The following is a 25,186-nucleotide window of genomic DNA, read 5'->3' as shown; positions in this document are numbered from 1 at the left end:
TATCTCTTAGTCGCTGTAAGAACACCCCAAACACTTCAATTAGATTTCAGATATCAATGCTGTGTTCAGGGTGTGTGTGTGTGTGTGTGTGTGTGTCTTTGTTTGAATGATTCCAGTGTTATGATTTATTTGTATTTTGATGTTGCTGTGGTGTCATGCAATGCATTGGGGATGTGGAATGGAGGATGTTTTTAAACCTGGCATCTTGATGTGTCACTTTGCATCAATATGCTCTTGCTCCCCCTTTCAACTCAACTTCTCTCTCTTTTATCCAAAGGAGCCTTTGTTGGGAGAATTGCAAATTGAAGTTTCAAAATGATTGGGGCCAAGAAAGTCTTGGACATGAATAACCTCCAGAGGGGGAGCTTTGGACAGAGGCCTGTTGGCCAGGCTGCACCCCTTGGGGCCCAGGTGAGTGGTGGTCTGTTTATTATCTCGAGGTTTCATCTCCTCTTGGGGAGGTGGGGCTGGGTTTGTAGGCGCTTCTGTTTAACTGGGGCCTGTCAGACTGTGGCCCTGTCATTTTTAAAACAGACTTGAAGCCTGTGGTTAAAATAACATGGCCCTGGGATTGTGATGCAAACAGGTTAACCCCTAGGATGTGGGAGGTAGGACTCCCCGAGGAGGGAATTGATACCTTAAATGAGAAACTCTCTCCAAGCCACATTCTAATGTCAGAGTGAAGTGAGATGTGTATAGATCGGGGGAATAAAATGTGATAATCACTGAAATAAGAAACAGGTTGAGGGGGTGATGTGGGTGGGGGCGAGTCTCTGTCTGTCTTTCTCTCCTGTTTTCTTTTGTTGAGTTTTCGTACAAACAAAACCACGCCATGCATTGTTATTTTCAGTGGTGAGGGGAATAAAGATTACAGTGTGCAGGATTACGTCTGAGACAGACAGGGGAGGGAGAGATATGAAAAATGGAGAGTGAGTGAAAGAGGAAGGAGAGTGAGAACACGAGAGTGGCAACAGAACAAGAACGAGGAAGGGGAATAGAAGAGAAAAGGGCAATGTTTGTAATTTGTCAGCCAGTAGGATTGCCCCCTCGCTGTCATCCCGGAGACAGGATTGAACTGTTAATCAGTATCAGTGACACACATGCACTGTCTGTGGTTACACTGTTGCTTGTGGTATCTTGCTGTGCGTGTTTATTAATGTTTCTAACCTATGTTAAACTACTTTACGGTGATTTCTTTTCATTTTGCTGTTGCTGTGTTGCTCTGCAATGCATTAATTATGCAATAAATAAACTTAACCATTGCCACAGGGTAAAGTTTGAGAGTGTGGAAAGCAGAGAACAGTGGGATTTAACTGTGCCATTGTTGCATTTTATTTCCAATCAATGTTTATTTCTCTGTCTGTCCCCATCCCCACACCCCCAACCTCCCCACCCGCCGAGGAAGAGAATCGATTCAGGAGCTGAAACTTGGTACAGTACAGACACAGATGGACTCAAGTCCTTCTGCCCTGAAAAATTGTCAGGGAAGAGCTGGAACCAGGGAGAGAGAGAGAGGAAGAGAGAGAGAGAGAGAATAATCAGAAACTGTCCTTTCTCCTTGTAATTTATTCACACACACACACACACACACACACACACACACACACACACACACACACACACACACACACACACACACACACACACACACACTTATGGGATTCTCTGGCATTCTTACCACAAGCATCTTGGCTGTTGAGGGGGGAACAAAGGAACAAAAAGATGGAGAGGAAGCTGCTGCACAGTCTGATACCACAGATATCACTATCTCCTTCTCTCACTGCAGCTCCCACTTCTATGTCAGTGTTTCCAGCTCTTTCTCTTTTTCTCTCTCTCTCTCTCACACACACATCTTTCTTTCAATCTACATCATTCCCATCTCTGTTCTCTACACATTACCATGTACATTCCCTTCCTACAACTCTCTGGATACTTTCTCTTTCTTGGAACTGTTCAGTTGTACAATCCCCAACCTCTCTGTTCACCCCTCCTCACAACCTTCTCTCTCTCTCCATCAGACCTGGGGGATCTTACGGTTCCTGTCTGAGGATCATTATATCTGTCAAATACCATTGCCCTCACCTTCACTTGCTGTCTGTTGTAGCTCTGTCTGTCTGTCTGTCTGTCTGTCTCTCTCTCTCTGTCTCTCTGTCTCTCTGTCTCTCTCTGTCTCTGTCTGTCTCTCTTTCTCTCAATGACTGCCTTTTCTCATCCACTTGTTTGTACTCCATTAATATCTCTGGGAGTCTGTGTCCCTCTTTCATTCCCTGAATCTTTCTCTGTCCTATGCTGTATCTTTCTGTGTGTGTCTCGCGCTCTCTGTCTTTCCCTGGTTTCACACTTTACCTTTCCTTCTGTCTCTCTCACTCAGCAGTTTTCTCTCTTCCCATGACTGTCCTTCTGTCTGTCTCCTTCTCTCTCTCTCTCTCTATCGTGTCTGACCCTCCCTCTCTGACTTGCATTCACTCCACCTGCCCTATCTGTCCCTCCCTCCCTGCCCCACTAACTGCTGCACTGTTCCTGTCCCTGTGGTAGAATAGGACTCGGCACCACTTATTGCTGCACATACTTTAGTACAGTGGGAAGTTGCTGTTCCCTGTGTCTCTCATTGTTGTCCAACTGGTAGGTGGCAGGTGGGGAGATGAATCCACTTTCTCACTCAACTGGGGTGGTGGGAGTCCAGGTGAAAGCCTGGGATCTTGCTGTGCATGAAGTCACACAGAGAGTTGAAAGGCCAGTCAGCCAGTTAGTGTACATATACGCTCTGCCCCCACTGCCTTCAGCTCAGGGGCCAGGGTTCAGCGAGGATGGGGTGGTGATGAGGGTGAATCTTTGAACATGATGGAGACACAGAGGGTGATTTTATACCCAGAGAAGGGGAGGCAGAGCGGAATTGCAGAGGGGGCATTTTGGGGAAGGGGCAATTGGACCAGGACAAGGTGGGGCTCAAAATGTTTGGTGGGGGGAAGTGTAAGAGTTGGGTGGGGACAGAAATCCTTAGGATGGGCAGAGGCTGAGAAACGGGGATACGGGTCACAAGTTGCTTAATTGGGGCAGGTTTGTAAACCTGAGGAGGGCAGAAAAATGGAGGGGGACAAGATGAGGGCAATTATGTTATTGCCCATCCCCTGCATATTTTGACTCCCCCAGTTCTGGGCACAATTGGCAGGGGGCAAGATTGTTGGGGTAATTCTGGAAGTGTACAATTTGACTGGGGGGCAAAATTGAGAGATGCAACATAGTGGATGATGCAGGTTGGGGGCATCAAATATGGAAGGGGGATCTACGGGGAGATCAGTGTATGGAGGGGAATCAAGCTACACCAGGAAGGGGCAATTAGACAGGAGGGGGTGGGAGGAGGGAAAGATTTGGCGGGGACTGCAAAACTGGGGACAGACAGAACATCCAGGGGACGGCAAAGGGTGGAGAGTATTTGGGGAAAGGGACAAACTGGGGCGGGGGGCCGGAGTGTCAGATAAAGCCCCTTTCTCAGTGAGTCAGTGGAGCGACAGGGAATGGCAGGGGACTGTGCATCCCAATGGTCAGTCTCTGCATGCACTCACTGTGTGGGGGCAGGATGGGGTAGCAGGGAGGAGAGGTCTCCCCTGGAAATGGGATTTAATGAGAGCCATTTGGGGGCAAATCCTGAGGCCCCATATCATTTCACGGGTGGAGAGGGTGGAGAGGGTAGGCACGATGCCTTGCAAGGATGCCTTCCTTGAAGAAGCTCTCTTCCTCCCTCTCCTGCTTGGCACCCTCTCCTCATTCCTGATGAAGGGCTTATGCCCGAAACGTCGAATTTCCTATTCCTTGGATGCTGCCTGACCTGCTGTGCTTTAACCAGCAACACATTTTCAACTAGGCACGATGAGCCGAACATCCTCTTCCTGGTGTGTAAGGCGTCAGAGATTTTGGGACTGGGACCTTGCTGTACGTCGATGAAGCTGGGGGTGTGCGGTACAGTCACGGGCCGGTTCTTCCACACAGACTCATTTACCCAAAGTTCAGGGGGTGAGGTTTCATGGAATATAGGATACAGAGGGTTGTGAAAAGGGGCTTTTATGTGGGGTGGTGTAATGGCCTGGGAGGATCAGGGTCCAAAGGGACACTGCACTGGGAGAGGGGGCCAAAATGCAGGGTGTGAGAAATCAGAGGGGTGTCACACAATTGGTATAGGTGCAAAACTTGGGAAGGGACAGAAAAACAGAGGGGGTTAGAAAATGAGGGCAACTGTGTTCGGGCAAATAAGCAAGGTCTTTTCCCTGCGGAGTGGGCCAGAACTAGAGGGCATAAGTTCAGGGGGAGAGGGAAAAAATTAAAAGGGACCTAAGAGGCGACGTGTTCATGTAGTGGGTGGTGCGTGCATGGAATGAGCTGCCAGAGGAAGTGGTGGGAGCTGGTACAATTACAGCAATTGAAAGGCATTTGGATGGGTATATGAACAGGAAGGGTTTAAAGGGGTATGGGTAATGTGCCGGGATATGCGGCAAAATTAGCACAGGACATCTGTTCAGTTCGCTCACTGTCCTTCCTCTGGGTTTAAATAAACCTGCTGGAGTATAAACCAGCGTGGTGTGATTTTAACTTTGTCCAGCCCAGTCCAATAGCGGCACTTACTCGTCACACATTTTGCTTGAGACGTTCTGTAACAGCAATTTGAAAAATGGGGTTTATTTTAGAGATCAGGTTGTAGTGAGATGTAATTTGCGATTTGTGACGATGTCTCACTGGGCTGGAAACATGAACCATTGTGGGAGTAGAGGTAAACAGTGAGAACAGAACTCTGTGCAAGAAACACATAAAATAAGTCAATGCAATATTCGCTGTTCACCAGTGTGTGTCACTGTATCAGCTCCTAATGCAGGGCCCGGATAGCTCAGTCGGTAGAGCATCAGACTTTTAATCTGAGGGTCCAGGGTTCAAGTCCCTGTTCGGGCGTTCCTTTTAAATCCGATTTCCGTGTTCTGTCACCAAACAATCAATGCGTGACAGGTTTAAACCTGATTTGTGTCCAGATTAGAGTGGTGCTGGAAAAGCACAGCAGTTCAGGACAGCACATCAGTATACACCTGATAAAGGGTTTTTGCCCGAAATGTCGATTTTACTGCTCCCCGGATGCTGCCTGAACTGCTGTGCTTTTCCAGCACCAGTATCATCTAGACTCTGGTTTCCAACATCTGCAGTCATTGTCTTTACCTCGTTGATTTAAACCTGATTTGTTTCAAGTCTCGAAAGACACAACAGCAGGCCAGCTGAACTCGAACTCATTCTTAGTAACGTCCGCACAACACTCCCCCAGGTTAAAATGTTCCAATTCCTGCTGTAGTATTCATTTAGGAGATTTGAAGTGTGATTTTGGCGTTTGGACTGTGGAGTGCGTGTGGAAATGGCTGTGTTACAGAAACACACTGGATAGGGGAGATAAAAGCCAAAAGAAGTGCGGATGATGGCAATCAGAAACAATATCAGAAAATGCTGGAACTGTGAGCATCTCTGGTGAGAGTGTGTGGAAATGGCTGCGATACAGAAACACACTGCACAAAGGAGATAAAAGCCGAAAGAAGTGTGGAATGTGTCAATCAGAAACAACATCAGGAATCAATGACAAAGCTGAGCGGCTCTAGCTGCATCTGTGGAGGGAAAACTTTTGGGTGGAGTGACTCTTTCTCAAGAGTTTGAACGAGATTTCTTCGTAATTTCGTTTCTTGTCTCCGCACAGATTAGATACTGATGAAGGCTGGAATGTGAGTCTTTTAGATCTCCAGTGAAAGTTTCTCCATCCTGATCCGTCTCTGAGAGTCCTTGTTTTGCGTACCTTCCATTCTTCCCACAGGAGGGAGACGTGAATTGCACAAAACGTTCCAAAAGTGGCCGAAACAATATCAAGTGCAGCTGGAACGTGACTTCCCAACTCCAATACTCAATGCTCTGAATAACAAAGGCAAGCATACCAAACGCCTGCTTGACGATCCTACCTCCCTGCAACTCCACATTCAAGGAACAAGAAACCTTCACTACAAAATACCTTTGTTCAGCAATACTCGCCAGCATTTTAACCAGTGATTGCATACTTTCTAATCTTATTGCTCACACTGTTGCCCAATGAAATTATTTTTACTTCAGCCTGGAGCACATTGACCACTGATTTCCTACTCATGCAACAATACAGCTCACCAACAGGCCATTCGGCCCATCAGCTTGGAGTCAAACATGGTGACATTTGAAAGAAACACTACACGCCTACACGCGCTGTCTGTATTCTCCGCCTATCCTGGAGTTGTGGGAAAGGTATCGTGGAGACCAGGAGGGTGCTGGGAATGAAAGGACTTCGTATATATTTGGGTAGCGGCTAAACCTGAGATACCACACGTGTAATATCTCCCACCCGCCCCCCCTCTTGTAACGAGAAGAAAAAAGACTCTAAGGTAAGGTTTTCATTTTATTTTAGCTTGTTCCTTTCTATCATGTATTTCAGTGCATTGTTTGGTTTTATTGTGGTTGTGTTCGCCGAGCTGGAAGTTTTTGCTGCAAACGTTTCGTTCCCTGGCTAGGGAACATCATCAGTGCTGTTGGAGCCTCGTGTGAAGCGCTGCTTTGATGTTTCTTCCGGTATTTATATTGGTTTGGTTTTAGTTAGTTGATATACTGCTAAGCTCACAACGACATGGGATCTCAGACCCGTGGCATGTGCCTCTTGCTTAATGAGGGAGCTGAGGGACGTGGCTGACTAACCTGACGCTTAGTCCTGGAATAAGTGTCCAGCTGCAGCTCTTGTTTGACTACATGATGGCTCTGGAACAGCGGATGGACTCACTGTGGAGCATCCGCGATTCTGAAGGTGCCGGGATATGCGGCAAAATTAGCACAGGACAACTGTTCAGTATGGATGGGAGAGTCGATTTAGGTGCCGTTCATCTCCACGACTGTCCCACTGCCTGGTTCGCGCGTGCTTCTGCGTGACACATCAATATTTCGGTTCCACACATTGGATTCTTGGGTCATACTTGAATGGCGATATGCAAGTCGTCACAATATTCCAACCCGTTTCAGTCGAATTGCACCAAGACTCAGGGGTTTTAGTGGGGCATGAACCCAAGGTTACCAATATACCAAGCAAACACGCGAGCCACTGCAATACAGAACCAACAGCCAGACCTCCGCCTCTCAGAAACACTAGTGTCGGTATTGGAGTTGATTTGGAACCAAAGTGTTTCGGAGCACCTTCCTCAGTTCACTCACTGCCCTTGCTCTGGGTTTAAATAAACCTGCTGGAGTATATACCGGCGTGGTGTGATTTTAACTTTGTCCAGCCCAGTCCAACAGCGGCACTTACTCGTGACACATTTTGCTTGAGACGTTCTGTTACAGCAATTTGAAAAATAGGGTTCATTTTAGAGATCAGGTTGTAGTAAGTTTGCAATTTGCGATTTGTGACGATGTCTGACTGGGCTGGAAACATGAACCATTGTGGGAGTAGAGGTAAACAGTGAGAAAAGAACTCTGTGCGAGAAACCCATAAAGTAGGTCAATGCAATATTCTCTGAACACCAGTGTGTGTCACTGTATTAGTGGCCAACTCAGGGCCCGGGTAGCTCAGTCGGTAGATCATCAGACTTTTAATTTGAGGGTTCAGGGTTCAAGTCCCTGTTCGGGTGTTCCTTTAAATTTGGATTTCCGTGTCCTGTGACAAAACAAACAATGCGTGACAGGTTTAAACCTGGTTTATGGGGAGAAAGTGATGTCTGCAGATGCTGGAGTATCAGAGCGAAAAATGTTTGCTGGAAAAGCGCTGCAGGTCAGGCAGCATCCAAGGAACAGGACATTCGACGTTTCGGGCATAAGCCTTCATCAGGAACCTGATTTATGTCCACATGAGAGTGGTGACAGGTTTAAACCTGATTTGTGTCCAGATAAGTGTGGTGCTGGAAAAGCACAGCAGTTCAGGACAGCACATCAGTATACACCTGATGAAGGGTTTTTGCCCGAAACGTCGATTTTATTGCTGCTCGGATGCTGCCTGAACTGCTGTGCTTTTCCAGCACCACTCTAATCTAGACTCTGGTTTCCAGCAAGTGCAGTCGTTGTTTTTACCTAGTTGATTTAAACCTGATTTGTTTCAAGTCTCGAAAGACAAAACAGCAGGCCAGCTGAACTCGAACTCATTCTTAGTAACGTCCACACAACACTCCCCCAGGTTAAAATGTTCCAATTCCTTCTGTAGTATTCATTTAGGAGAGTTGAAGTGTTATTTTGGCGTTTGGACTGTGGAGTGTGTGGGGAAATGGCTGTGTTACAGAAACACACTGGATAGGGGAGATAAAAGCCAAAAGAAGTGCGGATGATGGCAATCAGAAACAATATCAGAAATTGCTGGAACTGTGAGCATCTCTGGTGAGAAATCACAGTTACCCTTCACGACAAGTGTTTCTTTCCCATGAGTTTGAGTGAGATATCTTCGTAAGTTTGTTTTATAGAATAGTATCATAGAACCTCAACAGTGTGGAAACAGGCCCTTCGATTCAACAGGTTGACACTGGCCCTCCATGAGTAACCCACCCAGACGCATTCCCCATCCCTATTACTCTACATTTACCCGTGACTAATGCATCTCGCCTACACATCCCTGAACACTATGGGAAATTTAGCATAGCTAATTCACCTAGCCTACCCATCTTTGGATTGTGGGAGGAAACTGGAACACCTGGAGGAAACCAACACAGACACAGGGTGAATGTGCAAACTCCACACAGATAATCGACTAAGACTGGAATTGAAGCCAGATCCCTGGCACAGTGAGGCAGCAGTGCCAACCACTGAGCCACTATGCTGTAATTTGTAAGGTCATCAGAAATAGGAGCACGGGGATGTCATTTGGCCCCTCCAGGTAGTTTGCCATTTAAGAATTGTATGATTGATCCATGCAATGACCACAGCCTTACCTACACTTCCCTAAAGCTAGTTTTCGCCTTTTAAGTAATTGAATTTTTATTATGCCTTCCAAAATGAGCAACTTTCTTGTTTCCCAGCAGATTAGACGCTGACCAAGGTCGAAATGTGAATCTTTCAGATCTGCGAGAGAACGTGCCGAATTCCTGATCCTTCTCTGAGTGTCCTTGGTTGGGGTTCCAGCTATGGTTATGTTTTGAAACTCTTTCAAATTTTCCCAGTCTTAGGAAAAGCAATATAATGATCGTTCCAGCTGAAAATGTATGTGCTGCGTGCAGCAAATTGTTAGAGTCATGGGTTCACAGCTTTGTACAGGATGGAGTCAGACTCTTCGGTCCAATATATTCGTGCAGGCTGGATATTGAAAATTAATCTCATCCCATTTGACGGCACATGAACCGTATCCCTCTAAACCCTTCCTATCCATGCACCCATCCAATGCCTTTAAAATATTGTGACTGAACCAGCCTCGACCACTTGCTCTGGCAGCTCATTCTCATGCACACGCCATCCTCTGCGTGAAAATAAAATAGTCCCTTAGGTCTGTTTTGACTCTTTCCACTTTCAACTAAATGTATGCCCTTTAGCTCTGGACGCTCCCACCCCAGGGAAAATACCTTGTCTATTTGCTGTATCCATGCCCCTCATGTTTTTGTAAACACATGTAAGGTCCGCCCCTCACCTTCCGACATCCAGAGAAAACAGACCCAACCATTTCAGCCTTCTTCCTGCAGCCCAAACCCTCGAACCCAAGCAACGTTCTTGTAAATCTTTTCTGAGCCCTTTCAAGTTTCATTCCATTCTTCCGACAGGAGGGAGCTCTGAATTTCACAAATTGTTCCAAAAGTAGCCTGAGCAATATCATGTACAGTTGCCACATGACCTCCCAACTCCTACACGAAATGCTCTGAACAACAAAGGCAAGTATACCAAACGCCTTCTTGACTATCCTAGCTATCTGCTGCTCCAATTCAAGGAACAAGAAACCTGCACTGCAAAATACCTTTGTTCAGCAACACTCGCCAGCATTTTACCTTTAAGTGCATAATTTCTAATCTTATTACTCACATTCTTGCCGAATAAAATTCTTTTTTATTCAGCCTTGAGCACATTAAGCACCGATTTCCTACTCACGCAACAACAGAGAACAGCAACAGGCCATTCGGCCCACCATCGTTGAGTCAAACATGATGATATTTGAAACTAACCCTTCCTGCCTATACGTGGTGTCTCTATTCTCTGCCTGGTCATGCGTCTGTCTCAATGCTTCTTAAACGTTGCTGTAGTGTGTGCTCCTAACACCTGTCCTGCAGCACATTCCACTCAGCTAAACCTTCCATATAAATAGCGGGCCTTACAGACCCCAGTTTTTACTTTCTGTCTCACCTTAAACATTCGTCCAGTAACATTTGTCATTTCCATCCTGGGTTGGGGGGGGGAGGGGAAGGGTGGAGTGCCAGTCACTCCACTGTATCCATGCTACTCCTCATTGTATAGAGTTCTATCAGGTCGGCCATCAGCCTCCAAACTCTGGCACAGAACAATACAACTTTGTTCTCCCGTTGCAGACTATATCCTGCTAAACACCTTTTGTTCGTCTGCAGTGCCTTATTGTAGTGTGGTGCCGAGACCTCCACACAATGCTCTAAATATGGTCTAATTAAAGCTTCATCCAACTCATTACCAGCTGCATATCTAAAATCTAACGTTCATATACAATGCGTCATTGAAGAAGGAATTGTCATGACAGCCATGTGACAAGTCGATCTCTCGATTCTGCACACTGGATGCTTGGTTCACATTAGAGTTGCCGCCTGCAAACTAATCACAATTTCCCAACTCATTTCAAGTCAATGTGTTCCAAAATGCAATGGTTCCTCTGACATGGTAACCCAGAGCAAGCAGATGCGTTAACCACTGCACTGTGGAACCGACACACCCAGCTGTGCAGATCTGTGAAACGCCAGTGCCTGTGTTTTACTCGATTTGAAAGCAGAATCTTTCGGGGCCTCACTCCTTCTTCAGTTCGTTCGCTGCCATCCTGTGGATTTATATAAACCTGTTGGACACTAACCCAGCGTGGTGTCACTGTTGACTTTGTCCAGCCCAGACCAACGGCGGCACATGCGTTTTCCTTCAGACGTTCAGTTGCAGCCATTTGGAAGGTGGAGTTGTTTTTAGAGAGCAATTTGTTCTGATTTGTGAAGAAGTCTCATGGGGCTGGAAACATTGACCATACTTTCCTCTCGATAGTGCTGCCAGAGGTGTTGATTTTCACGAGCAATTTGTGTCCTTCTTGGTGTGAATGCGTTTGGAAGGCATGGACTGGAAGTGATGAAGTTATTTTTGATTTCAGAAAGCAACGTGCAAGCCAACCACAGAGAAAGAAAAAGATGAGGGAGTGTGGAATTGGTGCAGGATCGGAGATGGTTTGGCGCCAGTGAAATGTGATTGCGGGTGTCAGGGGAAGCAGTGAGAAAAAAAAGAGTGCGACAAACTCATAAAGATAAAAGTAAATCAATGCAATATTCTCTGTTTATCAATGTGTGTTGCTGCGTGAGCTTCCGCAGTGTAACCTGGGTAACTTATTCGATAGAGCGTTGGACTCTGAGGGTCCAGATTTCAGGTCCCTGTCCGGGCGTTGTTTTTAAATCGAAGTCCTCCATCCTGTGTCTAAACAATCGATGCATGACATGTTTAAACCTGATTTGTTTTCAGTCTCAAAAGACAAAATTTCCCAGAAACGGCAGACTTACTGATTCGAACTCATTCTAAGTAACGTCTCACCGGTTAAAACATTTCAATTCGTTCCGTAGCATTTATTTGGGTGTGGTGAGAGCTATTTTTGTGCTTGGACTGTGGAGAGTGTGTGGCTGTGATACAGAAACACACTGCACAGAGGAGATAAAAGCCGAAAGAAGTGTGGATGCTGTCAATCAGAAACAACATCAGGAATCAATGGAAAAGCTGAGCAGCTCTAGCCGCATCTGTGGAGAGAAAACTTTTGGGTCGAGTGAGTCTTTCTCCAGAGTTTGAACGAGATTTCTTCATAATTTCGTTTCTTGTCTCTGTACAGATTAGATACTGATGGAGGCCGAAATGTGAGTCTTTTAGATCTCCAGTGAAAGTTTCTACATCCTGATCCGTCTCTGTGAGTCCTTGCTTTTTGGTACCGATACAGGTTGTACTTTGAAACCCTTTCAAATTTTCCCAGCCTGAAGAAATGCAAGAGAATGGTTGTTCCAGCTGGAGCATCTGTGCTGTGTCCAGCAAATTGTTAGAGTCATGGGTTCACATCTTTGTACAGAATGGAAACAGACCCTTCAGTCCAACTCGTTCATGCCAACCAGAATGATTCGTTCCATTTGCCAGCACCTGGGCCATATCCCTCTAATCACTTCCTGTCCTCGCACCATCCAATAAAATATTGCAATTGAACCAGCTTTCACCACTTGCTCTAGCAGGAAATTCGCATACATGCACCATTCTCTGCGAGAAAAAAAAGTCCCTTAGGCCCCTTTTAAATCTTTCCCCTTTCACCTATTTTTATGTCCATAAGGTCTGGAATTCCCAATCCCAGGAAAATACCTTGTCTATTTACCCTATCTAAGCCTCTCACGATTTCACAAACCTCTATCAGGTCACCTCTCAGCTTCTGACACACCAGAGAAAACAGCCCCAGACACTTCAGCCTTTTCCTGTAGCTCAAACCTTCGAACCCAGGCAACGTTTTTGTAAATCTTTTCTGAACCTTTTCAAGGTTCATTCTATTCTTCCCACAGGAGGGAGACGTGAATTGCACAAAATGTTCCAAAAGTGGCCGAAACAATATCAATGCAGCTGGAACGTGACTTCCCAAATCCAACACTCAATGCTCTGAATAATTAAAACAAGCATACCAAACGCCTTCTGGACGATCCTACCTCCCTGCAACTCCACATTCAAGGAACAAGAAACCTTCACTACAAAATACCTTTGTTCAGCAATACTCGCCAGTGTTTTAAACATTGATTGCATACTTTCTAATCTTATTGCTCACACTGTTGCCGAATAAAATTATTTTTATTTCAGCCTTGAGCACATTGACGACTGATTTCCTACTCATGCAACAATACAGCTCACCAACAGGCCATTCGGCCCATCAGCTTGGAGTCAAAGATGGTGACATTTGAAACGAACACTACACGCCTACATGCGGTGTCTGTATTCTCCGCCTGTCCTGGAGTTGTGGGAAACATAGCGGAGGTATCGTGGCGACCAGGAGTGTGCTGGGAATGAAAGGACTTTGTTTATATTTGGGTAGCGGCAACCGAGATACCACACGTGTAATATCTCCCACCCACCCCCCTCTTGTAACAAGAAGGAAAAAGACTCGAAGGTAAGGATTTTATTTTATTTTAGCTTGTTCCTTTCTATCATGTATTTCAGTGCATTGCTTGGTTTTAGTTAGTTGATATACTGCTAAGCTTACAACAAGATGGGATCTCAGACTCGTGGCATGTGCCTCTTGCTTAATGAGGGAGCTGAGGGACGTGGCTGACTAACCTGACGCTTAGGCCTGGAATAAGTGTCCAGCTGCAGCTCTTGTTTGACTACATGACGGCTATGCAACAGCGGATGGACTCACTGTGGAGCATCAGCGATTCTGAAGGTGCCGGGATATGTGGCAAAATTCGCGCAGGACATCTGTTCAGTATGGATGGGAGAGTCGATTTCGGTGCTGTCCATCGCCACGACTGTCCCACTGCCTGGTTCGCGCGTGCTTCTGCGTGACACATCAATATTTCGGGTCAGCACATTGGATTCTTGAGTCATGCTTGAATGGCAATATGCAAGTCATCAAAATATTCCAACTCCTTTTAGTCAGAGCACACCAAGACGCAGGGGTTTTAGTGGGGCTCGAACCCAAGGTTACCAATATGCACCAAGCAAACACACGAGCCACTGCACTACCGAACCAACAGCCAGAGCGGCGCCTCTCAGAAACAGTAGTGTCGGTATTGGAGTTGATTTGGAACCAAAGTGTTTCGGAGCACCTTCCTCAGTTCGCTCACTGCCCTTCCTCTGGGTTTAAATGAACCTGCTGGAGTATATAAAGGCGTGGTGTGATTTTAACTTTGTCCAGCCCAGTCCAACAGCGGCACTTACTCGTCACACATTTTGCTTGAGACGTTCTGTAACAGCAATTTGAAAAATGGGGTTCCTTTTAGAGATCAGGTTGTAGTAAGTTTGCAATTTGCGATTTGTGACGATGTCTGACTGGGCTGGAATCATGAACCATTGTGGGAGTAGAGGTAAACAGTGAGAACAGAGCTCTGTGCGAGAAACCCATAAAGTCGGTCAATGCAATATTCTCTGTTCACCAGTGAGTGTCAATGTAGTAGGGGCCAACGCCAGGCCCGGGTAGCTCAGTCGGTAGAGCATCCGACTTTTAATCTGAGGGTCCAGGGTTCAATTCCCTGTTCGGGTGTTCCTTTTAAATCGGATTTCCGTGTCCTGTGACAAAACAATCAATGCGTGACAGGTTTAAACCTGGTTTATGGGGAGAAAGTGAGGTCTGCAGATGCTGGAGTATCAGACCTGAAAATGTTTGCTGGAAAGGCGCAGCAGGTCAGGCAGCATCCAAGGAACAGGAGATTCGACGTTTCGGGCATAAGCCCTTCATCAGGAACCTGATTTATGTCCAGATGAGAGTGGTGACAGGTTTAAACCTGATTTGTGTCCAGATAAGAGTGGTGCTGGAAAAGCACAGCAGTTCAGGACAGCACATCAGTATACACCTGATGAAGGGTTTTTGCCCGAAACGTCGATTTTACTGCTGCTCGGATGCTGCCTGAACTGCTGTGCTTTTCCAGCACCACTCTAATCTAGACTCTGGTTTCCAGCAAGTGCAGTCGTTGTTTTTACCTAGTTGATTTAAACCTGATTTGTTTCAAGTCTCGAAAGACACAACAGCAGGCCAGCTGAACTCGAACTCATTCTTAGTAACGTCTACACAACACTCCCCCAGGTTAAAATGTTCCAATTCCTTCTATAGTATTCATTTAGGAGAGTTGAAGTGTTATTTTGGCGTTTGGACTGTGGAGTGTGTGGGGAAATGGCTGTGTTACAGAAACACACTGGATAGGGGAGATAAAAGCCAAAAGAAGTGCGGATGATGGCAATCAGAAACAACATCAGAAATTGCTGGAACTGTGAGCATCTCTGGTGAGAAATCACAGTTACCCTTCGCGACAAGTGTTTCTTTCCCATGAGTTTGAGTGAGATACCTTCGTAAGTTTGTTTCATAGAATAGTATCATAGAACCTCAACAGTGTGGAAACAGGCTCTTCAGTTCAACAGGTTGACACTGGCCCTCCAAGAGTAACCCACCCAGACGCATTCCCCTACCCTATTACTCTACATTTACCCGTGACTAATGCACCTCACCTACACATCCCTGAACACTATGGGAAATTTAGCATAGCTAATTCACCTAGCCAGCCCATCTTTGGATTGTGGGAGGAAACTGGAACACCTGGAGGAAACCAATACAGACACAGGGTGAATGTGCAAACTCCACACAGATAATCGACTAAGACTGGAATTGAAGCCAGATCCCTGGCACAGTGAGGCAGCAGTGCCAACCACTGAGCCACTATGCCGTAATTTGTAAGGTCATCAGAAATAGGAGCACGGGGATGTCATTTGGCCCCTCCAGGTAGTTTGCCATTTAAGAATTGTATGATTGATCCATGCAATGATCCATAGCCTTAACTACACTTCCCTAAAGCTAGTTTTCGCCTTTTAAGTAATTGAATTTTTATTATGCCTTCCAAAATGAGCAACTTTCTTGTTTCCCAGCAGATTAGACGCTGACCAAGGTCGAAATGTGAATCTTTCAGATCTGCGAGAGACTGTCCCGAATTCCTGATCCTTCTCTGAGTGTCCTTGGTTGGGGTTCCAGCTATGGTTGTGTTTTGAAACTCTTTCAAATTTTCCCAGTCTTAGGAAAAGCAATATAATGATCGTTCCAGCTGAAAATCTATGTGCTGCATCCAGCAAATTGTTAGAGTCATGGGTTCACAGCTTTGTACAGGATGGTGTCAGACTCTTCGGTCCAACATATTCGTGCAGGCTGGATATTGAAAATTAATCTCATCCCATTTGACGGCACGTGGACCCTATTCCTCTAAACCCTTCCTATCCATGCACCCATCCAATGCCTTTAAAATATTGTGACTGAACCAGCCTCGACCACTTGCTCTGGCAGCTCATTCTCGTGCACACACCGTCCTCTGCGTGAAAATAAAATAGTCCCTTAGGTCCGTTTTGACTCTTTCCACTTTCAACTAAATGTATGCCCTTTAGCTCTGGACGCTCCCACCCCAGGGAAAATACCTTGTCTATTTGCCGTATCCATGCCCCTCATGTTTTTGTAAACCCATGTAAGGTCCGCCCTCACCTTCCGACATCCAGAGAAAACAGACCCAACCATTTCAGCCTCTTCCTGCAGCGCAAACCCTCGAACCCAAGCAACGTTCTTGTAAATCTTTTCTGAGCCCTTTCAAGTTTCATTCCATTCTTCTGACAGGACGGAGCTCTGAATTTCACAAATTGTTCCAAAAGTAGCCTTAGCAATATCAAGTACAGCTGCAACATGACCCCCCAACTCCTACACTAAATGCTCTGAACAATAAAGGCAAGTATACCAAACGCCTTCTTAACTATTCGAGCTACCTGCTGCTCCAATTCAAGGAACAAGAAACCTGCACTGCAAAATACCTTTGTTCAGCAACACTCGCCAGCATTTTACCTGTAAGTGCATAATTTCTAATCTTATTGCTCACAGTGTTGCTGAAAAAAATATTTTATAATCAGCCTTGAGCACATTAACCACCGATTTCCTACTCACGCAACAACAGAGAACAGCAACAGGCCATTCGGCCCACCATCGTTGAGTCAAACATGATGATATTTGAAAGTAACCCTTCCTGCCTATACGTGGTGTCTCTATTCTCTGCCTAGTCATGCGTCTGTCTCAGTGCTTCTTAAACGTTGCTGTAGTGTGTGCTCCTAACACCTGTCCTGCAGCACATTCCACTCAGCTAAACCTTCCATATAAATAGCTGGCCTTACAGAACCCAATTTTTACTTTCTGTCTCACCTTAAACATTCGTCCAGAAACATTTGTCATTTCCATCCTGGGTTGGGGGAGAGGGGGGGAGGGGGAAGGGGGGGAGTGCCAGTCACTCCACTGTATCCATGCTACTCCTCATTGTATAGAGTTCTATCAGGTCGGCCATCAGCCTCCAAACTCTGTCACAGAACAATACAACTTTGTTCTCCCGTTGCAGACTATATCCTGCTAAACACCTTTTGTTCGTCTGCAGTGCCTTATTGTAGTGTGGTGCCGATACCTCCACACAATGCTCTAAATATGGTCTAATTAAAGCTTCATCCAACTCATTACCAGCTACATATCTAAAATCTAACGTTCATATACAATGCGTCATTGAAGAAGGAATTGTCATGACAGCCATGTGACAAGTCGATCTCTCGATTCTGCACACTGGATGCTTGGTTCACATTAGAGTTGCCGCCTGCAAACTAATCACAATTTCCCAACTCATTTCAAGTCAATGTGTTCCAAAATGCAATGGTTCCTCTGACATGGTAACCCAGAGCAAGCAGATGCGTTAACCACTGCACTGTGGAACCGACACACCCAGCTGTGCAGATCTGTGAAACGCCAGTGCCTGTGTTTTACTCGATTTGAAAGCAGAATCTTTCGGGGCCTCACTCCTTCTTCAGTTCGTTCGCTGCCATCCTGTGGATTTATATAAACCTACTGGACACTAACCCAGCGTGGTGTGAGTGTTGACTTTGTCCAGCCCAGACCAACGGCGGCCCATGCGTTTTCCTTCAGACGTTCAGTTGCAGCCATTTGGAAGGTGGAGTTGTTTTTAGAGAGCAATTTGTTCTGATTTGTGAAGAAGTCTCACGGGGCTGGAAACATTGACCATACTTTCCTCTAGATAGTTGCTGCCAGAGGTGTTGATTTTCACGAGCAATTTGTGTCCTTCTTGGTGTGAATGCGTTTGGAAGGCATGGACTGGAAGTGATGAAGTTATTTTTGATTTCAGAAAGCAACGTGCAAGCCAACCACAGAGAAAGAAAAAGATGAGGGAGTGTAGAATTGGTGCAGGATCGGAGATGGTTTGGCGCCAGTGAAATGTGATTGCGGGTGTCGGGGGAAGCAGTGAGAAAAAAAGGAGTGCGACAAACTCATAAAGATAAAAGTAAATCAATGCAATATTCTCTGTTTATCAATGTGTGTTGCTGCGTGAGCTTCCGCAGTGTAACCTGGGTAACTTATTCGATAGAGCGTTGGACTCTGAGGGTCCAGATGTCAGGTCCCTGTCCGGGCGTTGTTTTTAAATCGAAGTCCTCCATCCTGTGTCTAAACAATCGATGCATGACATGTTTAAACCTGATTTGTGTTCAGTCTCAAAAGACAAAATTTCCCAGAAACGGCAGACTTACTGATTCGAACTCATTCTAAGTAACGTCTCACCGGTTAAAACATTTCAATTCGTTCCGTAGCATTTATTTGGGTGTGGTGAGAGCTATTTTTGTGCTTGGACTGTGGAGAGTGTGTGGCTGTGATACAGAAACACACTGCACAGAGGAGATAAAAGCCGAAAGAAGTGTGGATGCTGTCAATCAGAAACAACATCAGGAATCAATGGAAAAGCTGAGCAGCTCTAGCCGCATCTGTGGAGAGAAAACTTTTGGGTCGAGTGAGTCTTTCTCCAGAGTTTGAACGAGATTTCTTCATAATTTCGTTTCTTGTCTCTGTACAGATTAGATACTGATGGAGGCCGAAATGTGAGTCTTTTAGATCTCCAGTGAAAGTTTCTACATCCTGATCCATCTCTGTGAGTCCTTGCTTTTTGGTACCGATACAGGTTGTACTTTGAAACCCTTTCAAATTTTCCCAGCCTGAAGAAATGCAAGAGAATGGTTGTTCCAGCTGGAGCATCTGTGCTGTGTCCAGCAAATTGTTAGAGTCATGGGTTCACATCTTTGTACAGAATGGAAACGGACCCTTCAGTCCAACTCGTTCATGCCAACCAGAATGATTCGTTCCATTTGCCAGCACCTGGGCCATATCCCTCTAATCACTTCCTGTCCTCGCACCATCCAATAAAATATTGTAATTGAACCAGCTTTCACCACTTGCTCTAGCAGGAAATTCGCATACATGCACCATTCTCTGCGAGAAAAAAAGTCCCTGAGGCCCCTTTTAAATCTTTCCCCTTTCACCTATTTTTATGTCCATAAGGTCTGGACTTCCCCATCCCATGAAAATACCTTTTCTATTTACCCTAGCTGAGCCCTCACGATTTCACAAACCTCTATCAGGTCACCTCTCAGCTTCTGACACACCAGAGAAAACAGCCCCAGACACTTCAGCCTCTTCCTGTAGCTCAAACCTTCGAACCCAGGCAACGTTTTTGTAAATCTTTTCTGAACCTTTTCAAGGTTCATTCTATTCTTCCCACAGGAGGGAGACGTGAATTGCACAAAACGTTCCAAAAGTGGCCGAAACAATATCAATGCAGCTGGAACGTGACTTCCCAAATCCAATACTCAATGCTCTGAATAGTAAAAACAAGCATACCAAACGCCTTCTGGACGATCCTACCTCCCTGCAACTCCACATTCAAGGAACAAGAAACCTTCACTACAAAATACTTTTGTTCAGCAATACTTGCCAGCGTTTTAAACATTGATTGCATACTTTCTAATCTTATTGCTCACACTGTTGCCGAATAAAATTATTTTTATTTCAGCCTTGAGCACATTGACGACTGATTTCCTACTCATGCAGCAATACAGCTCACCAACAGGCCATTCGGCCCATCAGCTTGGAGTCAAAGATGGTGACATTTGAAACGAACACTACACGCCTACATGCGGTGTCTGTATTCTCCGCCTGTCCTGGAGTTGTGGGAAACATAGCGGAGGTATCGTGGAGACCAGGAGGGTTCTGGAAATGAAAGGACTTCGTTTATATTTGGGTAGCGGCAACCGAGATACCACACGTGTAATATCTCCCACCCACCCCCCTCTTGTAACAAGAATGAAAAAGACTCGATGGTAAGGATTTTATTTTATTTTAGCTTGTTCCTTTCTATCATGTATTTCAGTGCATTGCTTGGTTTTAGTTAGTTGATATACTGCTAAGCTTACATCAAGATGGGATCTCAGACTCGTGGCATGTGCCTCTTGCTTAATGAGGGAGCTGAGGGACGTGGCTGACTAACCTGACGCTTAGGCCTGGAATAAGTGTCCAGCTGCAGCTCTTGTTTGACTACATGATGGCTCTGCAACAGTGGATGGACTCATTGTGGAGCATCAGCGATTCTGAAGGTGCCGGGATATGTGGCAAATTTAGCGCAGGACATCTGTTCAGTATGGATGGGAGAGTCGATTTAGGTGCCGTTCATCTCCACGACTGTCCCACTGTCTGGTTCGCGCGTGCTTCTGCGTGACACATCAATATTTCGGTTCCACACATTGGATTCTTGGGTCATACTTGAATGGCGACATGCAAGTCGTCACAATATTCCAACCCATTTCAGTCGAAGTGCACCAAGACTCTGGGGTTTTAGTGGGGCATGAACCCAAGGTTACCAATATACCAAACAAACACACGAGCCACTGCACTACGGAACCAACAGCCCGACCTCTGTCTCTCAGAAACACTAGTGTCGGTATTGGAGTTGATTTGGAACCAAAGTGTTTCGGAGCACCTTCCTCAGTTCGCTCACTGCCCTTCCTCTGGGTTTAAATAAACCTGCTGGAGTATATACCGGCGTGGTGTGATTTTAACTTTGTCCAGCCCAGTCCAACAGCGGCACTTACTGGTCATATATTTTGCTTGAGACGTTCTGTTGCAGCAATTTGAAAAATGGGGTTTATTTTAGAGATCAGGTTGCAGTGAATTGCAATTTGCGAATTGTGACGATGTCTGACTGGGCTGGAAACATGAACCATTGTGGGAGTAGAGGTAAACAGTGAGAAAAGAACTCTGTGCGAGAAACACATAAAGTAGGTCAATGCAATATTCTCTGTTCACCATTGTGTGCCCCTGTGCTCACCACCGGTGTAGGGCCCGGGTAGCTCAGTCGGTAGAGCATCAGACGTTTAATCTGAGGGTCCAGGGTTCAAGTCCCTGTTCGCGCGTTCCTTTTAAATTGTATCTCCAAGTTCTGTGACCAAACAATCAATGCGTGACAGGTTTAAATCTGATTTGTGTCCAGATTAGAGTGGTGCTGGAAAAGCACAACAGTTCAGGACAGCACATCAGTATACACCTAATAAAGGGTTTTTGCCCGAAACGTCGATTATACTGCTCCTCGGATGCTGCCTGAACTGTGTGCTTTTCCAGCACCACTCTAATCTCGACTCTGGTTTCCAGCATCTGCAGTCATTGTTTTTACCTAGTTGATTTAAAACTGATTTGTTTCAAGTCTCGAAAGACACAACATCAGGCCAGCTGATCTCGAACTCATTCTTAGTAATGTCCACATAACACTCCCCCAGGTTAAAATGTTCCAATTCCTGCTGTAGTATTCATTTAGGAGAGTTGAAGTGTTATTTTGGCGTTTGGACTGTGGAGTGTGTGTGGAAATGGCTGTGTTACAGAAACACACTGGATAGGGGAGATAAAAGCCAAAAGAAGTGCGGATGATGGCATCATGACCAGTGAACGCTCAGACTCAATGCCTCATTGAAGAAGGATTTGACGTGAGAGTCGTGTGACAAGTGGATCTCTCGATTCAGCGTGTTGGATTCTCGGTTCACATAAGAATTGCTGCATGCAAACAAATCACAATTTCCCAACTCGTTTCATGCCAAAGTGTTTCAAAATGCGACGGTTCCTTTGTCGCGTGAACCTAGAGCAATCAGACGTGATAACCAGTGCACTATGGAACCTGCACAGCCAAACCCATGTGTCAGTCCCTGCGTTTTACTCGACTGGAAACCAGAAACTTTTGGAGTCTCACTCCTTCTTCAGTTCGCTCACTCTCTTTCGTGTGGGTTCAAATAAACGTGTTGGACACTGGGCCAGCGTTAGTTGATTTTTGACTTTGTCCAGCCCAGTCCAACAATGACGCTTGCACGTCATCTGTTTTGCTTGAGACAATCTGATTGCAGCCATTTGGAAGATGGAGGTTGTTTTTTGAGACCAACTTGTTGTGATTTGTGAAGGAGTCTCACGGGGCTGGAAGCATTAACTTTGTTTTCTCTGGACAGTTGCTGCCAGAGCTGTCGGTTTTCACGAGCAATTTGTATCCCCCTTGTTGCGAATGCTTTTGGAAGGTTTGAGCTGGAAATGATGAATTTATTTTTTGATTTTAGGAAGAAATGTGCAAGCCAACCACAGAGGAAGTAAGAGATGCAAGAGTGTGAAATTGGTGCAGGATTGGAGATGCATTGGTGCCAGTGAAAAGCAATTATGAGAGCCCTGGCGAAGTTGGGGTAAGTAGTGAGAAAGGAAATGTTTGTGAAAAACCCATAAAGATAAAAGTAAATGAATACAATATTTTTTGTTCACTAGTGCGTGAACAGGGTAGGTCAGTTGGTCGAGCTTTGGACAGGAAGCTAGAGAAGTGATTGCTGGGCCTCTTGCTGAGATATTTGTACCATCGATAGTCACGGGTGAGCTGCCGGAAGACTAGAGGTTGGCAAACGTGGTGCCACTGTTTAAGAAGGGTGGTAAGGACAAGCCAGGGAACTATAGACCAGTGAGCCTGACCCTGGTGGTGGGCAAGTTGTTGGAGGGAATGCTGAGGGACAGGATGTACAGGTATTTGGAAAGGCAAGGACTGATTCGGGATTTTGTGCGTGGGAAATCATATCTTATAAACTTGATTGAGTTTTTCGATGAAGTAACAAAGAGGATTGTTGAGGGCAGGACTTCAGTAAGGCGTTCGACAAGGTTTCCCATGGGACACTGATTAGCAAGGTTATTTCTCATGGAATACAGCGAAAACTAGCTATTTGGATACAGAACTGGCTCAAAGGTAGAAGACAGAGGGTGGTGGTGGAGGGTTGTTTTTCAGACTGGAGGCCTGTGCCCAGTGGAGTGCCACAAGGATCGGTTCTGGGACCTCTACTTTTTGTCATTTACATAAATGATTTGGTTGCGAGCATAAGAGGTACAGGTAGCAAATTTACAGATTACACAAACGTTGCAGGTGTCGTGGACAGCGAAGAGGGTTATCTCAGATTACAACAGGATCTGGACCAGATGGGCCAATGGGCTGAGAAGTGGCAGATGGAGTTTAATTCAGATAAATGTGAGGTGCTGCATTTTGGGAAAACAAATCTTAGCAGGACTTATACACTGGGAGAAAGTGAGGACAGCAGATGCTGGAGATCAGAGCTGAAAATGTGTTGGTGGAAAAGCGCAGCGGGTCAGGCAGCATCCAAGGAGAAGGAGAAACGACGTTTCGGGCATCAGTCCTTCTTCAGGAATATATAAGAAGATTCCTGAAGAAGGGCTTATGCCCGAAACGTCGATTCTCCTTCTCCTTGGATGCTGCCTGACCTGCTGCACTTTTCCACAAACACATTTTCATGACTTATACACTTAATGGTAAGGTCCTAGGGAGTGTTGCTGACCAAAGAGTCCTTGAAGTACAGGTTTATAGCTCCTTGAAAGTGGACTCGCAGGAAGATAGGATAGTGAAGAAGGCGTTTGGTAGGCTTTCCTTTATTGGTCAGAGTATTGAGTACAGGAGTTGGGAGGTCATGTTGTGGCTGTAGAGGACATTGGTTAGGCCGCTGTTGGAATATCGCGTGCAATTCTGGTCTCCTTCCTATCGGAAAGATGTTGTGAAACTTGAAATGGTTCAGAAAAGATTTACAAGGATGTTGCCAGGGTTGTAGGATCTGAGCTACAGGGAGAGGCTGAACAGGCTGGGGATGTTTTCCCTGGAGTGTCAGATGCTGGGGGTTGACCTTATAGAGGTTTACGAAATTATGAGGGGCATGGATAGGATAAATAAGCAAACGCTTTTCCCTGGGGTCGGGGAGTCCAGAACTAGAGGGCATAGGTTTAGGGTGAGAGGGAAAAGATAGAAAAGAGACCTAAAGGGCAACTTTTTCAAGCAGAGGGTGGTACGTGCATGGAATGAGCTGCCAGAGGATGTGGTGGAGGCTGGTACAATTGCAACATTTAAGAGGCATTTGGCTGGTTATATGAATAGGAAGGGTTTGGAGGGATATGGGCCAGGTGCTGGCAGGTGGGACTAGATTGGGTTGGGATATCTGGTTGGCATGGACGGGTTGGACCGAACGGTCTGTTTCCATGCTGTCCATCTTCTGATTCTATGACTCTATTTAATTTGAGGGTTCAGAATTTAAGTTCTTGCATGCGCCCGGCTTCTAAATCCAAATTTTCAGTACTGTCTCCACACTCAATCTGTGACATGTTTAAATTTGATCACGTCTCAAAAACATATTTGCCAAGAAACAAAGCACTGGCTGATTTCGAACTCAGTCTTATTGCTGTCGACATTGGATTACCACAGTTTAATACGTTTTAATTCCTTTCATAATAATTATTTAGCAGTATTGAAGTATAGTTTTTCTGCTTGAACTGTGGGGAATGTGCGGAAATCGCTGTGTGACAGAACACACACTGGATAGAGTCGATAAAAGCCGAGAGATGTGCGGATTCTGGCAATCAGAAACAACATCAGAAATTGCTGGAAATGCACAACATTTCTGGCAGCATCTGTGGAGAGAAATCAGAGCCATCCTTTCGGGTAGAATGACTCGTTCTCAAGAGTTTCAGGGTGCTTTCCTCGTAATTTCTGTTTTTGTTTCCAAACTGATCAGATCCTGATAAAGGACAGAATGTGAACGAGAAGAGTCTTTCAGACCTGCGAGACACATCTCTACTTCTGTCTCTGTGCGTTCAGGACTCAGGTACCGGTGCAGACTAGTTTTCAAACGCCCTTTACATTTGACCAGCCTTAAGAAAAGCAAGATAATCGTCGTTCTAGTTGAAACATTTAGGTGCTGCGTCCAGGAAATTGTTCGAGACATCGGTTCATAGCTTTGTACAGGATGGAAACAGACCCCTGGGTCCAACTCATCCATGCCGACCAGTTATTTCAAATTAATCTAGTCCCATTTTCCATCTCATGCGCCATACCTCTGTAAACTATTCCGATCC

General features: G+C 45.6%; 4 non-coding genes across 4 annotated transcripts; all 4 read left to right on the top strand.

The window, feature by feature from the left end:
* Positions 1–4,865: 4,865 nt before the first annotated feature.
* On the top strand, positions 4,866–4,938 carry trnak-uuu (transfer RNA lysine (anticodon UUU)). Its single transcript has one exon. It is a non-coding gene; the product is annotated as a tRNA-Lys (tRNA).
* A 2,644-nt stretch (positions 4,939–7,582) lies between these two features.
* trnak-uuu (transfer RNA lysine (anticodon UUU)) lies at positions 7,583–7,655 on the top strand. The gene has a single exon. It is a non-coding gene; the product is annotated as a tRNA-Lys (tRNA).
* Positions 7,656–14,343: 6,688 nt separating this feature from the next.
* On the top strand, positions 14,344–14,416 carry trnak-uuu (transfer RNA lysine (anticodon UUU)). The gene has a single exon. It is a non-coding gene; the product is annotated as a tRNA-Lys (tRNA).
* Positions 14,417–21,107: 6,691 nt separating this feature from the next.
* trnak-uuu (transfer RNA lysine (anticodon UUU)) lies at positions 21,108–21,180 on the top strand. Its single transcript has one exon. It is a non-coding gene; the product is annotated as a tRNA-Lys (tRNA).
* Positions 21,181–25,186: the final 4,006 nt, after the last annotated feature.

This window comes from Hemiscyllium ocellatum, chromosome 40 (assembly GCF_020745735.1).
Source record: "Hemiscyllium ocellatum isolate sHemOce1 chromosome 40, sHemOce1.pat.X.cur, whole genome shotgun sequence".
In the NCBI taxonomy this organism is placed as follows: Eukaryota; Metazoa; Chordata; class Chondrichthyes; order Orectolobiformes; family Hemiscylliidae; genus Hemiscyllium; species Hemiscyllium ocellatum.
Note: the sequence above shows the minus strand (reverse complement) of the source record. Positions and strands in the feature narration are given on the sequence as shown.